The sequence below is a fragment of the Leopardus geoffroyi genome, chromosome E1, assembly GCF_018350155.1.
Source record: "Leopardus geoffroyi isolate Oge1 chromosome E1, O.geoffroyi_Oge1_pat1.0, whole genome shotgun sequence".
Lineage (NCBI taxonomy): Eukaryota > Metazoa > Chordata > Mammalia > Carnivora > Felidae > Leopardus > Leopardus geoffroyi.
This window is the reverse complement of record NC_059330.1, coordinates 50,840,708-50,858,156: the sequence shown is the minus strand read 5'-3', so window position 1 is coordinate 50,858,156 and position 17,449 is coordinate 50,840,708.

Here is a 17,449-nt window from a genome sequence, read left to right as displayed (position 1 = left end):
AAGGGTTAGTATCTAAAATCTATAAAGAACTTATCAAACTCAACACCCAAAAAACAAACAATCCAGTGAAGAAATGGGCAAAAGACATGAATAGACACTTCTCCAAAGAAGACAGCCAGATGGCTAACTGACACATGAAAAAATGCTCAACATCAGTCATCACCAGGAAAATACAAATCAAAACCACAATGAGATACCACCTTACACCTGTCAGAACAGCTAACATTAACAGCTCAGGCAACAACAGATGTTGGCGAGGATGCGGAGAAAGAAGATCTCTTTAGCGCTGCTGGTGGGAATGCAAACTGGTGAGGCCACTCTGGAAAACAGTCTGGAGGTTCCTCAAAAAATTAAAAATAGAAATACCCTAGACCCAGAAATTGCATTACTAGGCATTTATCCAAGGGATACAAGGGTGCTGTTTCTAAGGGGCACACACACTCCCATGTCTATGGCAGCACTGTTGACAAGAGCCAAAGTATGGAAAGAGCCCAAGCGTCCATCGATGGATGGATGGATAAAGAAGATGTGGTATATACATACAATGGAGTATTACTCGGCAATCAAAAAGAATGAAATCTTGCCATTTGCAACTACATGGATAGAACTGGAGGGTATTATGCTAAGTGAGATTAGTCAGTCAGAGAAAGACAAATATCACACGACTTCACTCATACGAGGGCTTTAAGAGACAAAGCAGATGAACATAAGGGAAGGGAACCAAACATAATATAAAAACAGGGAGAGGGACAAAACATAAGAGACTCTTAAATACGGAGAACAAACAGAGGGTTGCGGGAGGGGCTGTGGGAGGGGGGATGGGCTAAATGGGTAAAGGGCACTAAGGAATCTACTCCTGAAATCATTGTTGCACTAGATGCTGACTAACTTAGAGGCAAATTAAAAAATAAATAAATTATTTTTTTAAAAAAAGAGAAAGAAGCCGAAACCCTAGCCACCGTGGCCAGTAGGAAGGAGAAAAAGAGGAGCACACTAGAAATCCTACAGGTATGGGGTTTCCCCCACATGAAAGCCCTCAACCAAGAACAGTGACACTGGGGAGGCATCACCTTTACCATCTTCGTTCTCCTGCTCATGACCATCACTGTCCTCCTTGACCTGTAGCCGAGACGGGAACAGTTATCGGTGCTGCATGATCCATGTGGATCCCACAAGCCACAGGCTCATCTCGCTGCATGGCATTGTTCAAACACCCCTGGTTTAGAGAACGCCGATTTGGCACCCGACCCCACTTCTGCCACTTGTCTATACGTCTGTGACTCCGTTCAATACTGTCTCACAACATCTTTTTTCTTTCCCCCGAAAACTAAGAGCACTGAGATACTAGACGTACAAGATGGAGAACTCTGTCTGACACAGAGTAGATGCCCACAGAACGATCCTTTCCACTCGTGCTTCCTCTTGCTGGCTGTCTTCTCCCTTCTAGCCGACAGGAGAATCGGGAAAGAAATAAGAATTGACATCACACAATAGTATTCCTGCCAACTCTAGAAGTTTGGAGGACCATTCTTCCCCTTTGAAACACTCAAGGAAAGAAAGAAAAGAGACTGTATAAACAGCTCTCAGTTTCCTGTCTCTTGCTGCACTTCTGAACTTCACCACTAAAATAAAGTCCCAGAGCCAGTACAGTCTGAAAAGGCTTTCTGATCTCTGATCCAGTACAAACACAGGAACCAAATTATATTTCCAACCAATCAATCCAGGACCTCTGAAAAGGAAAAGCATTTTCCTCGACTGACAGATGAACTTGAATTAGAAGAGAAGTCTTTACATTCACAGGTGGGCCAAGGAATTCACAAACCACAGACAGGGGCAAAAATGCCTACCCTCAGGATAACCCTGACCTTGTTCTCAAGGTATGAAAGAAATGATATAGCACACGGCTTTTAAAGCATAATCTTAAGGTGCCTTTCACAAAGGGCTGAGTACCTACACATACCCTTAAATAGAAACATCGGGATCTCAAGAAACATAATTTATCATATCCATTTTTATCTGTAAAAAGCCTTTTCTGGAGGTCTGCCATAAAATCAACATATTCACAACACTCAGGATCTATTAATCTGACAAAATATCAGCAATACAGAGTGACTTGGGGAAGACATTTGGCAGAAAATAGAAGTATCTCCAGACTAACATGTGGGGGTGGAGGGGGGTGGAGAAGATTCTCTTGGAATCTTTATTAGCTCAAATATCTGGCACATATAGAATTTTCCAACTTGGGCATCTACAGAGGAACAAAATTGGTAGGACCAGAAGTACCAAAAGGACATGTTGCTTAGCTCTCTCTTTTTTTTTTAATTTCATAAAAACCAAATGTTAATTATTACAGTAAAATCAAGAAATATAAATATTCAAAAAGAAAACAAAATAAAATAATCTGTAATTCCATTTTAAATCCTTTTTTTTAAGTTTATTTATTCCGAGAGAGAGAGAGAGAGGGAGAGAGAGAGAGGCAGAGAGAGAGGGAGACAGAGAATCCCAAGCAGGCTCGGTGCTGTCACCATACAGCCTGATGTGGGGCTCAAACCCACAAACCGTGAGATCATGACCTGAGCCGAGATCAAGAGTCAGACGCTTAACCAACTGAGCCACCCAGGTGCCCCAATCTGTCATTCCATTGAACGAGAGATAAGTATTAACATTTCGTTGTATATCCTACCACACACTTTTGTATGCATAAATATCTTGATTTTGTTGTTTATTTCTATAAGTAAACTATATCTGTTTAACAAAAATGGAATGATAGTACCTCTACTCTTTTTTATACAAGCTGCCTGAGACCATTGTAGAAAACATAGAAAATTCAAATAAACAATAAGGAAAAGGTTTTTTATCATCTGGTTACCTAATACTTGATATCTATCTCTCCTGATATTTTCTTTCTTTCTTTTTTTTTAATGTTGAATTATTTTCGAGAGAGACAGAGCACGAGCGGGAGAGGAGCAGAGAGAGGAGACACAGAATCCAAAGAAGGCTCCAGGTCTGAGCCGTCAGCACAGAGCCTGAAGCGAGGCTCAAACCCACGAAATATGAGATCATGACAGGAGCTGAAGTTGGGTGCTTAGCCGACTGAGCCACCCAGGCACCCCTCTCCCGATATTTTCAGTGCACTTTTATACATTGAATGCAAGTTTTTATAAATGTCATTATTGTATAGGAGATTTTCTGTTACCTGATTTCCTCATTAACCCTGAACATATTTCCTGTCCAAAAAAAAAAAAAAAAAAAAAAAGCATCGATGCTGTTGATGTGTCTTAGTCCATCCTTGAGTATAGTGGCCATTTCCTCAGAACCTGGCCAATGTTGGACCTTACAGTTTTTTTTTATCATCACCAGTTTCAGAGAAGCAAAATGCTATGTTTAGTATTAGTGAACTCAAATTCACCTTGAAAGATGTCTGTGGGCATAGGTTTAACAAATAATTTTATAGCCCTTACTGCATGCCAGGCACTGTTACAAAGACTTACTAACTACTAATTAATTTAATTCTCTTAACAACCCTATAAGATAAGTGCCATTATTAGCGCTCCCATTTCACTGATGGGGAGACTGAGGCACGGAGCAATCAATTAACTTCGCCAGGAGCAAGGGGACTAGGATTCAGACCAGGCAGTTGGGCTCTAGCATTCACTTCCACATGTTGGCACTTGGGTCCCCCTCCTACGTCCAGTCCAGCAAGCAAGGTCACAAATCTCATAGTGCGAGCAAAGCACATTTCAAATACTCTCCAGCTGAGTTTCCCTTATACTAGCAATGCCCCATGGCTACAAGGCTGCAAGGGAGGCTTAGAAAATAAACACAGGGTGGGGCACCTGGGTGGCTCAGTCAGTTGAGCGTCTTCTTCTTGGTTTTGCTTCAAGTCATGATCTCACAGTTGTAGAATCGAGCCCCACGTCGGGCTCCATGCTGAGTGTGGAGGCTGCTTGGAATTCTCTCTCTTCCTCTCTCCCTCCACCCCTCCTCTGATCTCTCTCCTTCTCTCTCTCAAAATAAATAAACTTAAAAACTGTAGAAAATAAACACAAGGCAAAAAGGGTTAGGATTACTATGATGGCTTACAAAATGATGAATCCTCTCCTGGGACTTAAGCTCACTGCCACTCCCAGTAAAATTCAGGGTTCTATTTGCAGACAGGAAGCAGAGGTGGCAGTGACCGCTGTTGAGTCACCAGCTAAAGGTGTCTACCATGCCGGCATCATATGCTCATCACGTGCAGGAAGAGGTGTGATGCAACCTGAATTACAGTGGTCCCAACGTGAACAAAAGTCTCTATTCCAAGTAATTGAGTTTCCCAGTTCGAGAGAAGTGTATCCGAGTTCTGGCTCCAGTCCTGGGATTCATGAAAGCGGGGCTTGCCTTTCAGGATAAGACAGTTCCATTCTGTACCTGCAGACGTCCCCAGGCGAAGGAAGGGGGCTCTGGCAGAGTGGAGAGCCTGGTGCAGGGCAGGCCATGGGGTGAATAACACCAGTTCACACACAGGCTCCAAAAGCACACGGTACACGTATCACAAGTGGGGCACTAAACCCACGATACAGGCAACATATCCTGAGTGGTCCGGGAGGCTAATGATACAACCAAGAATCAGAATCCATGTAGAAGCCCAAGGATAGTCCAAAACCTACACACGGCGGAGAGCAAGAGGGAGTCACAGGTCTCCCATTCAGGGATCTAAGCCAGCTACGTGAGGATGTGACTGTACGAGGCACAGGTCAAAGCTTTGGATCCTTACTGGACAGAAGGAAGGAGAAGAGAATTCAGAGCAGGGACAGCATCTCAGGTTCAAACACAGGTATATCTACATGATAATGTGGAGCAGGAAATGTGTGCCTCCTGCCCAAGACTGTCAATGCCGATAAAGGCTAGTCAGTGTGGGTTCCTTTCCAGAGCACGACGGGACCCTGAAGACAGGCTTCTCCTTGGCGAATCTTTACAGTTCACCTTCAGTGGCCGTTGCACACACTTGCTTGCTGAGGCTTCCATGGTTTGAAAAGCCGGGTGATTTATCCAGATGACTCAAAGCTGTGAGTTGGAAATCACTCCACTGCTCTCTTCATCTGCACCCTCGCCAGCTCAGTCCTATAGAAAACCTAACCACACTAACTTATTTTGTTATGCAAGTTGCAATTCGATGTTCAAAGCCCCAGGGAGGTTTCTTCATCCTTACCTGGTACGGCATCAGTGCTAAACAGATAAACGGAGTGAAGTGTCCCTTTCTGTCGTCATAGGTAATGAAGGCTGTACAGTAACTAAAGCCGGAAGGAAGATGGCAGGCTCTCTATCCCTGAGTCACAGAGCCAATGATGCACATGTGCACACACACACGCACGTGCACACACACGCACACGCGCACACACACCCCCCCGCACATGCACACATGGACACACAGGCACATACACTTTCGCTAATTTAAGCCAGCAGGGAAGCTTTTCTTCTGAGAATCACTAACCCTTCCATACTTTCCTTCTAACCTTTAAAGGATCAGAATATGTTTCTTATTGGAAAATGTAAAAAAAATAAATCCATAGAAATGTCCCCTATGATTGAAAACAGAAGCTGGCCATTAAGACATTCTCATTGGGAAAAAAAAAAAAACAAAAAAAAAAAACAAATGGAAAGTCAAATGAAATGGAACACCACCAATGCATTTTATCAACTGCATGTTGAGAAACCACACCCAACACATTTTATCAAAGGAATGACAGACATGCTGGACTGTTAATTACCTACAGGTTTCTCTTCTAAATTTATATCCCTCGTGGGACAAAGGCTGAACAATGAATATGCTGGCTATGGCAAGAGTACTGGGGAGGAAGGTGGATTAGCCAGTGACTCAGAGATCCGTGGACTTCCATTTTTTCGTCTCTAAATATGATATTTCAGCCAAGCCAGAAAACAACATGCCTCCATGGAGTGGTATCTTCCTGGCAAAGTTACATTCCTACAATCAAAACAACCCAGTATCAGCCCTAAACGTGGGTTATTTATGTTGCTTTGTTGCCAGTTAAAAAAAAAAGATCAGGGAAAAAAGAAGTCACGAAAGTCCAGATTAGGCTCATGGCAGCCACACACAGCTTCCTTTATTCCACCTCAGGTACTTGAACACTTGGCCTGGTTTCACAGCATCCCACAGGAAGAATGCAGAACATCTTTCATTCATTTATCCTGTCTCTCTCTCCCTTTCTCTCTCTCTCCTGAATGCCCAAAGCTAAGCAGAATTTAAAAATCGAAATAAAACGGCAATGGTATTTTGAGGAAATCTATTTCTCGTTGATAATGATAGGGGAATATTTCTCACGGCGTGAACAACATCACAACCTCTGCCAAGAGGGGCTGGTTGTGAATTTGGGAAAGAGAGTGGCTGAGAAGCAGACAAGAGAAGGGTGTTTGTGCACGGAGACGAGCGTGTGCACGGACGGATCAGGGACAAAGTGACATAAAAAATATTCTTGTCCATCGGAGATCTATGTTACACGATCATTTATGGAATTCAGTCTAACAGAAGATGTGTAGCCTCGGGCAGCTCTGTCCTGCACACGTCCCTTTACCCGCCACGCGTACTCCTGACTGATGCGCGCTCTAACCGTAGCCGGTTTCGGAGAACACAGTGTGGGAAATTCTTCAGGAATTTCCCTGCTAGAGGCCATCATAAGGAAGTATGACACACAGACATGGTACACGTCACTTTTCCTTCTTCAGGGGGGAGGGAGAGACCCAGCCACCTGGCTGAATGCCTTGACTTAAGGTTACGAACAAGTTTTCCCACTTTTCTCCTTTCAAACACAGCTATAAAGGTATCCCTCCATCTCTCCTATGTCTGCACGTCTCCTGGTGAGGAGAAGGGCTCTGGGCGCTCGGCTCTGTCTGAGACAGTTGGTTTATCAGGTGGGGTTGGCCTCCTCCTTGGAGCAAACAGAGCTTCGATCAGTAGGAGCGGGGGGCCGGGCTCTGCGGGATGGGAGTGAGAGGGAAGCGGCCAACAACAACAACGGAACTCTATGTCAACACTGTCCTGTGCTGATGTGAATGAAAGATAAATATTGCACAATGAGCCGTTTTAAAAAATTCTTCAAAATATTACGCTCTTGCATTACGGGTAGCTAAGTGGAGGGAGAGACCTGTTTCATCCCAGCAAATGTTAATAGCAGCCCAGGAGCTGGAAAACCAACTTCAGAAACACTTAATGTTTAGATCCAGTTAGTGGTTGGAAATAAACAACCTTTTTTTTTTTTTTTTTAAATGTTTAAGAGCCGCTCCAGCAAGTGGAAACAGCAATTCCTTGTAAACAAACCTTTAACATGGAGATATATCTCAGTGGTGGAAAACCTAACTTCATAAAGTCAGATTGCTGAGATTTTTTTTTCAGCCCCTCAGAGACTACAAAAGTGACCACATTCTGTCAGTGGAGGCATCAAACAAACACACACAAACGAGCGATTTTCCATATCCCATGTCCGTGGAATGTGTGTCTGACAAAAAGTCCATGCAAACGCGGGTGCACGTCAAGTGTGGAGAAAATCAATTATGATAAAAAGTCGGCATGCTTTCTGCTAGCTTTTCTGCCAGCTAGTCCGTAAGGGACACTAATGACAGTTTCAAATGTGCCATAAGCAATTGGAGGCCATTCCCAGATGTATTTCTTTGCAGCTACCATAGTGGTTCTCATTAACCGTGTTGGTCGGGGAGCAATGTGTCTGACTTTTCATTGAAAATCCTCTGCTCTTTCCGTAGCATAATAAGCCAGCTAACCAGGATGGTGTTGCGAGGGCAGGCCAGCGAGCCCGCTTAGAAAATCATATCCCTAACCTCAGTGTCAGCCTTATTTCTCTCTGTAGAACAGAAGCAATTAGATTTAGATATTGAATGGTGCCATTCAATATCTCCTGGCTCCTCATCAAAAATCTCATTGGAAATCTACAATTAGACATTAATATGATCACGTTTTGCTGAAGCGCTAGTCTTCAAGAGCAAACATTCTTAGAAATACCTTTAGCCTGTCGTACCAAGAATTTTTTATCCTGGAGTGCCTGGGTGGCTCAGTCAGTTAAGCATCCGACTCTTGACTTCAGGTCAGGTCATGATCTCACGGTTCGTGAGTTTGAGCCCCATGAGTCGGGCTCTGTGCTGACAACACGGAGCCTGCTTGGGATTCTCTCTTTCCTCCACTCTCTCTCTCTCTGCCCCTCCTGCATGCTCTCTCTCTCTCTCTCTCTCTCTCTCTGTCTTTCAAAATAAATAAATGGGGGCACCTGGGTGGCTCAGTCAATTATACTTCCAACTTTGGCTCAGGTCATGATCTCATGGTTTGTGAGTTCGAGCCCCGCGTCGGGCTCTGTGCTGATAGCTCAGAGCCTGGAGCCTGCTTTGGATTCTGTGCCTCCCTCTCCCTCTGCCCCTCCCCTGCTTGCACTGTTACTCTCTTTTAAAAATAAATAAACATTAAAAAAATAAACTTAAAAAAAAAAAAAAAAGAATTGACAGGGTCTTTCCAGTTGCTGAGTTGAGCAGAGACTCTAAGACCCGGGAGACCGGTGGGAAGGCGACTGCGTAATCCAGATAAACAATGATGGAGGATCAGACTGAGGTGTCATGATAGAAGTGAGAAGCGATCACTTCCTGGGAGTAAACTGACAGGTGGACCATTGAGCCTAAGAAAAGGTGAATCGAGGGGCACCTGAGTGGCTCAGTCAGTGAAGCATCCAACTCCTGATTTCAGCTCAGGTCACGATCTCGTGACTGGTGAGATTGAGCCCCACATGCGGATTCTCTGTCCCCATCTATCTGCCCCTCCCCCTCCACTCTCTCCCCCTCTTCCTCTCTCTCTCTCAAAATAAATAAAAATTAAAGAAGGAAGGAAGGAAGGAAGGAAGGAAGGAAGGAAAGAAAGAAAGAAAGAAAGAAAGAAAGAAAGAAAGAAAGAAAGAAAGAAAGAGAAAGAAAAAGAAAGAAGGAAAGACCACCCCAACACGTTTGCCCTGCACAAGTGCGTGTATGGACCTGCCATGTCTTGAGATACACTGAGACTAAGACAGTGCCTGGCACACCTCGTGGACCAAGAAATGTGAAATAAATGAATCCTAGCTTGAAAGACAAAAAGCCTGAAGTCAATTTACTCGAAGTCATACCACGACTAGCGGCCGAGTCAGGACAGAAAACCACATCTGTCTGGCCCAAAGACCCACGGTTTCTCTCTGCAGCCGTCCACTTCCCAAAGAAGGGAACCAGAGTGGCAGGGAGAGACCAACAGACTCTCTCCTTTCCATTCTGAGCACATCATGACTTCTCTTGCCCAACCTGATAGAGGCTCCGTCCAAGGGTCACAAACCAGGGACCTGTTGGCCTAATAAGGCCCACTGCCATGTTTTGTTTGGCGCTCACAAGCTTCGTGAAAACAATTCGCGTTGGAATGCCTTTAGGCTAGGCTTGTCCTTTCCGGCCCAGCCACGCACAGACCACTCCCTCTTGCTTAAAGCAGTGCCCTTCAGATCTTACCTGCCCGGCCCCTTGAAGATTATTTGATTTTTCCACCGGCGATTCAAACCAACACGGCAATGGGAATTTAGCTCTGGGGCAAGGCAAGGGTGCGAGAAAGAAGACTGTGGAGTCAGGCAGCTGTCAATTCATTCCCAGCCCTGTCATTTACCATCTGTGTGAGGCCAAGCAAGCTTTACCTCTCTTTCTGCGTCCGTAAAGGAGGGAGAATAGCACCTACTCTGAACTAGTTTTGTGAGACTGGGTCAAAGAAGACACGTAAGATACACAGGCATGCTAAGTGCTAAACATGTGGCCATTTTAATTTTTTTAACGTTTATTTATTTTTGAGAGAGAGAGAGAGAGAGAGAGAGAGACAGAGACAGAGACAGAGAGAGGGAGAGGGAGAGAAGGAGCAGGGGAGGGGCACAGAGAGAGGGAGCCACAGAATCCCAAGCAGGCTCCACACTGTGAGCGCACAGCCCAGTGCAGGGCTGGATCTCAGGAACCATGAGATCATGACCTGAACTGGAATCAAGAGTTAGCTGCTGAACTGACTGAGCCACCCAGGCGCCCCAACATGTGGCCATTTTAGAGGGCAGGAATTGGCACTTGGTTTTCTGTAAGGGCTGGATAATTTAGTATTTTAGACTTCGCAGGCCGTACGGTCCGGGTCCCGACAACTGACTACTACCACTGATGGAAACACGACAGCAGCCCTTGAGAAGACATAAACGCACATGCATGGTGATGAAGTCGCAATAAATTTGTATTTCCGAACAGAGGTGGGAGGCCAGATTTGGCCTTTGGGCTGCAGTTTGGCAACCTGCTGTTCCGTTACAGGGCATTGGCTCCCTCACCCCCTAAGTACCATTCCTACCCCTTTGCTGTATCCCTTCCCCTCAATGCCTACAAAAATAAAAAGTCTCTGGTTATGGAGCAAGGACTATTTCACGTTCTTTTCATCTAAGCTGTAAGGTGACATCACAGCGATACCCCTTGCCGCTCGTATGGTTCCCGTCAGGTATGAAAAAGAAGGAAGATCCTCTCCAGTAGTGTCACTGAACATAAGGCAAGGCCAATAGGAACGATTTTCCCAGGGATGGAGGCACCCCCACAAGGTCCGGCTTTCCTTGTTCAGACGCCTAGCCAGGATAGCCTGGACAGTGATCCCCCCGGACTTCTGTAATCCCAGTGGTAATCCTGCCTCTCCCCAGCAGGTCCAAGGACCCTAAGATATGGGTCGAGGTCCCCGGAGTGAAGTCTGCCCCCTGGCTCCGTCCCAACCTTGGAGGGAACAGGAAGGCTTCTCCACCCTTGGCACTGGAGTGCCCCCTGAGCAGCAGTGAGGCCACATTTCCCATCCTTTGGCCTAATCAGGGTTTTGATTTGCAAGCCTTGAGGGAGAGGCTGCCGGGCTGTTCCCACTGGGTTATTTTTAGGAGCTGGCATGAGAGGGGGAGGCAGAGTTCACAGCCCGTACCACTGGGCAGTGGTGAGCGAGCCTCTGCGTAAGCCCTGTAGCAAACTGAGCTCATTTCCCCTTACAAATCTCACAGTCAGGCAGCCCCAGGACCTCTGCGAAGGGGCAGATACAGAGGCAGCTGCTGCTTCTACTTCCCTCAAGAAATGATTTTGGTTTTTTGTTTGTTTTTGTTTTTGTTTGTTGTTTGTTTGTTGTTTTGGGGTTTTCTTTTGCTTCACTCACTTTCATCTCAAGTGACGTGAAATGAAATTTTGGAAGAGCCTACACGTGTGGGGGAGGAGAAAACGAACATTAAGAGACAAAAAGACAAAACCGGAGAATCCAAAACCATTAAAATACTCACTGGGCTTTGCTACCCCCTTCGATGAACCAGATACTCAGCAGGGTTTGCTTCTAATCATGAAGAGCAGACTCAACGCAGGAAACCACGGCCACCCTACAGATGACAGTCATCCCAATGACACGGCGCTGGGAGGGGGACATCAATACACACGAATCCTGCTATCACATTCCTCAGATGGTCACAGAAGCCACGACGGAAGGCCTGTCCTCGGGGCTGGCTCGGCGCTCTGAAAGCGAGCAGGTGCACAGGACCCGAAGCCAGAAGGGCCCCGTGCCTCCCTTGACGCTCTGCTGTCACTGTCTTGAAATTTGTATTATTTTGTTAACGTGTACTTATTTTTGAGACGGAGAGAGACAGGGTGCGAGCAGGGGAGGGGCAGAGAGAGAGGGAGGGAGACACAGAATCCCATGCAGGCTCCAGGCTCTGAGCTGTCAGCACAGAGCCCGACACGGGGCTGGAAGCCATCAACTATGACATCATGACCTGAGTCGAAGTTGGCCACTTGATGGAGTGAGCCACCCAGGCGCCCCCAACTGTCTTGAAATGCTTAATACTTTTTGAGCAAAGGGCTCTGCATTTTCATTTTGCACTGAGCCCAGCAAATTGTGTAGCCTTCTTCTTCTAAAATAGTGTTTCTCAACCCTTCTTTTTTTTTCATATTTGCCCTCCCAAAGAGGACATTTCTTTCCCTAATCAACCCCCTCCCCCCAAGCCCAGCCATGAAGTTGTAATACACTTACGCTGTACATTTTTTTATGTACTTCATGTATATCTGTGTTCTGTGCATTAAAAGAGGAAGTTTTTTTGACTCCCCCCCCCCCCCGCCCGCCATAACCAAGTTTTCACCCATTGGAGGTGATATTGCTCCCATTAAGAACACATGTTGTATGGGGCGCCTGGGTGGCGCAGTCGGTTAAGCGTCCGACTTCAGCCAGGTCACGATCTCGCGGTCAGTGAGTTCGAGCCCCGCGTCAGGCTCTGGGCTGATGGCTCAGAGCCTGGAGCCTGTTTCTGATTCTGTGTCTCCCTCTCTCTCTGCCCCTCCCCCCGTTCATGCTCTGTCTCTCTCTGTCCCAAAAAAATAAATAAAAGTTGAAAAAAAAAAAAAAAAAAAAAAAAAAAGAACACATGTTGTAGATGTAGAGAATCACACCTGAACTCCAAACGTCTCCCCAGGAGAATGCACAAAAGTAATGATAATAAGAGTAGGTGTGCGTTAGTGAGCCAGGCATGGGTTCTAAGTGCTTTAGGAGTATTACTCCATGTAACCTCCAAAACTATTCTCTTCTGATACTCATTTCACAGATGAGGAAACCGAAGCACAGAAAGTTTCAGTTAACTTGCCCCGGGCCAGCCACACTGGCAGTCAATGTCATATTCCATTTGAATACAGTTCTCTTGGCTCCCGGACGCAGAAGCTAGAGGTGCAGGTGTCATTGCTAAGCACACACACTTGCTCTTTCCTGCACTGGAGAGGTGCACTTTTGCAGCGAGCTGTTGGTAGACAGAAGCCTTGTAGGAAAGGCAGCGTGACAGCTGATAGACACAGGCCAGCAAGGCTTCAAATGGGGAAGCAAAAACTCTCCACGGGCTAATACACAGTTTTCATGGTGGCCACTAATCTTGGGAATGTGTTCAATGTCCCTAGAGAAGGTATTTGTGGCTTTCCAAACAATCATTTCCATATTCTCTTCTAGAACACGAGTCATCCAATTCCTCCTTTCTTCCATTCTGAAAACTACCACGGGGCTTAAATAGAAAGAATCACGAGCTTGGGGGTTCCCACCACTTGTGTGAACCTGGTCGAGGCACTTCTCAGGGCCTCCGTGTTCTCCATAAAAGAGGTCAAACCAAGTGATCCCCAATATTCTTGTCATCTGGAATACTATCACCCCTCCTGGAAAACATAAGCAGAAGTGACAAAACTATTTTAAAAACAGCTATGTTGAAAAAAATGTTAGCAAATGTTTACTGGGAGACTTGTGACCACAAATGGCCACACAGGTGAAACAAGGACCACAGTAAATAAAGGAAATAGAGGGAGAAGGCAGGAGCATGGAAACTCAGGTAGGCACGTCCTGACTGAAGGGGGCTATGAACAATCTACGCCTGCCGGCTATAGCCAGATAGGAATGTGGGCCCAGTGTCGCCAGATATTCTGATTTTTTTAAAAGAAACTGAAAAGCTAAATTCTGATGCCTATTCTGCTAAGTTGTAGATGTGAACAACTGTAGCGGGCAGTCCCTACAGCGGCCTCTGCGATTCCTATCGCCTGGTGTTCGTGGCCTTGGATGATCCCCTGCCCCTGGCTGCGGGCGGAACCTGTGATGTGCTTCTGGCCAATAGAATATGACAAAGATGAAGGTATTTTTCAGCTGTAATTAAGGTCCCAGATCACTTGTTTTTATACTTATCGTCACTAGATGGTGATGGGTGGGCCTGACTTAATCAGGTGAAAGTCCTTGAAAGAGGTACTGATCCCTCCCTGAGGTGAGAGACTCTCCCTGCGAGCTTAATGAAGGCAGCAGCCATGCCAGAGAAGCCTGCAGACAAAGGAATTGTGCCTCTAGGACCTGAGAGCTGCCTCCAGCCTCCAGCCAGCAGAATGCTAGGGCTACAGCTGTAAACTAATGAACCCTACCAACAGCCTGAATGAGTGTGAAAGTGGCTTCTTCCCCACCAAAACCTATAGATGAGAATATATCCCAGCCAACTCCATGGATGCAGCCTGATGAGACCCTAAGCAGAGGAGTCTGCTAGCCGTGTCCCGACTCCTCACCTACAGAAACAGTGAGATCATAAATTTGCGTTGCGGTTAAGTTTCCAAGTGTATGGCAATTCGTTAGACAGCAACAGAAAACGGACACAGTGTCTTCTTCACATTTTCAAAAGTACTTTGCAAGCCAAACAAACCTGAAGGGAGATGGTGGCTTAGGAGCGGCCATCGTGTGACCTATGACTGCAGAGGGTCCACAAAATGATAAAATGCTATGTGTCCCCTTACGTATTAGGCACTAAGAGATAAAAGGCACGGTATCTGGAGAAAGAGAAATATCACAGCTCAACACTTTGTGATCGTTGTGGGGCTCTGACTGCAGAACAATGGACCTCCTGCAGAGGCAGATGCCAGAACCTAATTGCAACGCGTGTTGCAATCAGGAGCTGCCATTTTCCTGTCTACTCTGTGTGCCTCGTGTAAGAAAAATCGTTCCATCGCCATTCCCTGTTTCTTCTGGGTAGCTACGTACATGCTCTGCTCTAAAATCTTACCAATGATTCCCAGCTTTCTGAAAAATAGAGGGTGTTACCTTTGAGCCTAAATGATAAAAGAACAGGGCTTGTTCTTTGAAACTCCATGATCTGTACGTGTCCTTTCAATGTTTCTGTCAATCACCCAATGCTAGAAATTCCCAGGTTCAAAGAGACAACTGCAGTGGGACAACAGCTGGGAGGTCTGGGCAAGTGACAGGTCCTCTGGGGGAGGACGCCATATTTCCTACACTAGTATGCAGCCAACGTTGACCAAGGCACTTTGCCTCCTGGGAAGAGGGACCAAACTTCTAGAGTGGGAGCTGGAGCTAGTCATGCAAACTTCCTAAGCCCCAGTAATCTCCCCTAATTGCCTCTTGCCTGATTTAAAAACAATAAAACAAAAGCAAAATGAAACAAAACACCCAGCTGGGTTTCTACTCATACCTCCCAGAATACCTTCTCAACACACCAGCCAGAGTCATGCTCTTAAACTATAATTCAGATCAGTAAGTTCTCAATGGCTTCCTCTCATACTCGGATTAAAATCCCAACTCTTGCCACAGCCTATGTGAGCTAGCCCCCTATCTACTTTCCTTTCTCTCCCAAGGAGTTAGTTACCAGAGCGTCTTCATCGTTTGAAACGTCATGTTTCTGGAACAGTGTCCCCAAAAGAAATATCAGTCCTGACCATCAGCCACTATGCACTGGTCCAAGTGTATCAATAATTAAAATATGTGGGCAAGTACGCTACTGAAACAAGATGGCAGGTGAGAGGCCACCTGGTCACCACCCAAAGGAAAGAAGGATCCGGAAAGAATAAAAAGAATCAAAAAGCTTCCTGAAGGCAGGAGCAGTTATCTTTCAACGTGGTGGAATAAAACTTGCCCCGTCATTCAGCTTGGGGAACAATAAATGGGAACTCTGGAAAATAAATACAAAACACACACTTGCTCTTTGCACTACCAATACCACATGAAGAACAGAATAATTATGTATTCGAATATCATTGCTGGGAAAAACTCAGTGTGACCCAAAGTTCAATACTCAAACACATTGGTTCCAGGCGAGATTGCCTTTCATGGTGGTATATCCTTTCTCCTCTCCAGCCTTGCTTCCAAAGGAAATTAGATACTGGTCCTATTTACCGGAATGGGATCTAATAAGAGGCGTCTTCTTGATTATAGAGCTACGAGGATCAGCACTTTCTCTCTTGCTCATAAGAAACCACATAAAATGAAACAACAGAAACCTGTAAGTATGTCCCTAGCTAATCGCTCTGGCCCAGGGGCATACACAGGGGTGGAAGCCAATTTCTAGAGAAAAGGGAACGACCAGCATGAAACAAGATGACGTTGGTCTCGTCTTCATCCTCTTCATGTGGTCTCTTCCAGGTCTGGGTGGTTCCTCGTGGGCTCAAGTCTGCCCAGTCCCTGCAAAGACGTTGCCAACTCAGCCAGAAGCACCCACTATTCGCTAAGGGGTGTCCAGAGGGGATTAAAAACAAATGGACGTTCTCAGACCCGGAATCTGGTGGCCCAGCTACCAAATCTAGGCTCCTATGTTGCGGTCCAATCCCTAAGTCCCTATCTGAGACACCTTTATCAATCAAACACGTATCCACTGTGCCGAAGGGATGAGCTGGTTATCTTTGAAAGTTCTTCCCTCTGTCAAATCACAAAGCTCCTTGCTCCTTTCCTATTTTCAGGTCATGCTGCTGAGTTTTGCCTTGGGTCCATACTGAGCAGATCAACATTCCTATTTACCCTCTGTGATTGGAGGCCCCATTCCAGCCCCTGAATCTTAGAACTGGGGCTCTACTGATGATCTGGAATTGTCAATCACTTTAAACGGGATAAAGGGCTTAACATAAGGTCACGTTTTGGGGCCAATACCTGCTGCATACCTAGACTGCCCACCTTTCCTGCTTTGTCATCCAGAGTAGACTTCCTAATGTGACTTGCTGGATCATAATTCAGTTACTTCATCCTTTGAAGCTGCCATTGCAGGATCAGTCTACCCAGTAATCCCTTAGCACTGGCTCATTCTGACCTTTCTTCGTTGACGAGTCCTAACATGGTCCTAATTTCACCTCCCAAATCCCAACATACACAGTCCCCCAACCCATTTTTTCTGGACCCTTAGGTACTCAGTCTGCTTGGGCTCACCAAAAACACTTTGAGGATTTTTACCAATTGGGAGATCCCAAAATTTCCTCGTGTTTTTATTACCCACAAGCTCATACCTGAAAACCAGAATGGGAGAGATGCCCTCCCCACCAAGTGTAATTGCGCAGCCCAAGCAAAACTGTTTACCTCCTGGAGATTTGAGTTTTTATTCGCTTCATCTTGTTACAATAAAATGTGACTTTTGAACATTTTGCTTTCAAATATATTTATTTAAGAGGATTTTGCTCCATTATGTAAAATAAAACAAAAAGGATCAGTTAGGGGGGAAAATGTAACATAAGTCCATCATTTGGTAAGCTTTTCCAATTATATCTATTTGAATCTGACTTTCTGCCCAGATGCGAATGGAAAGTTTTTTTTTTCCATTTAAAAAGCAAATATCTTTCATTGAAAATAGCGCAAACCAAAAGCATGCTCTTTTTTTTTTTTCCTTTTTGTCTAGCCATATTTGCTGTCTTTATCTCGTAATGACCTTTCCCCAACATATTTTTCTGTTTCTCTTTAGTGCCCGGTTTCTAAAAATAAAGTGGCTAGTGGATCTTTGGATGTAGGGATATTTTGATTTCACTGGTACATACAATCAGGAAACATATTTCTGTTTATACTCTTAAAAGCAGTTGAGAGTTGTAGATGAAGCCACGTTCTGTCAGCACATTTTTTTTTTCCAAAACCTGGAAAATGTAACAA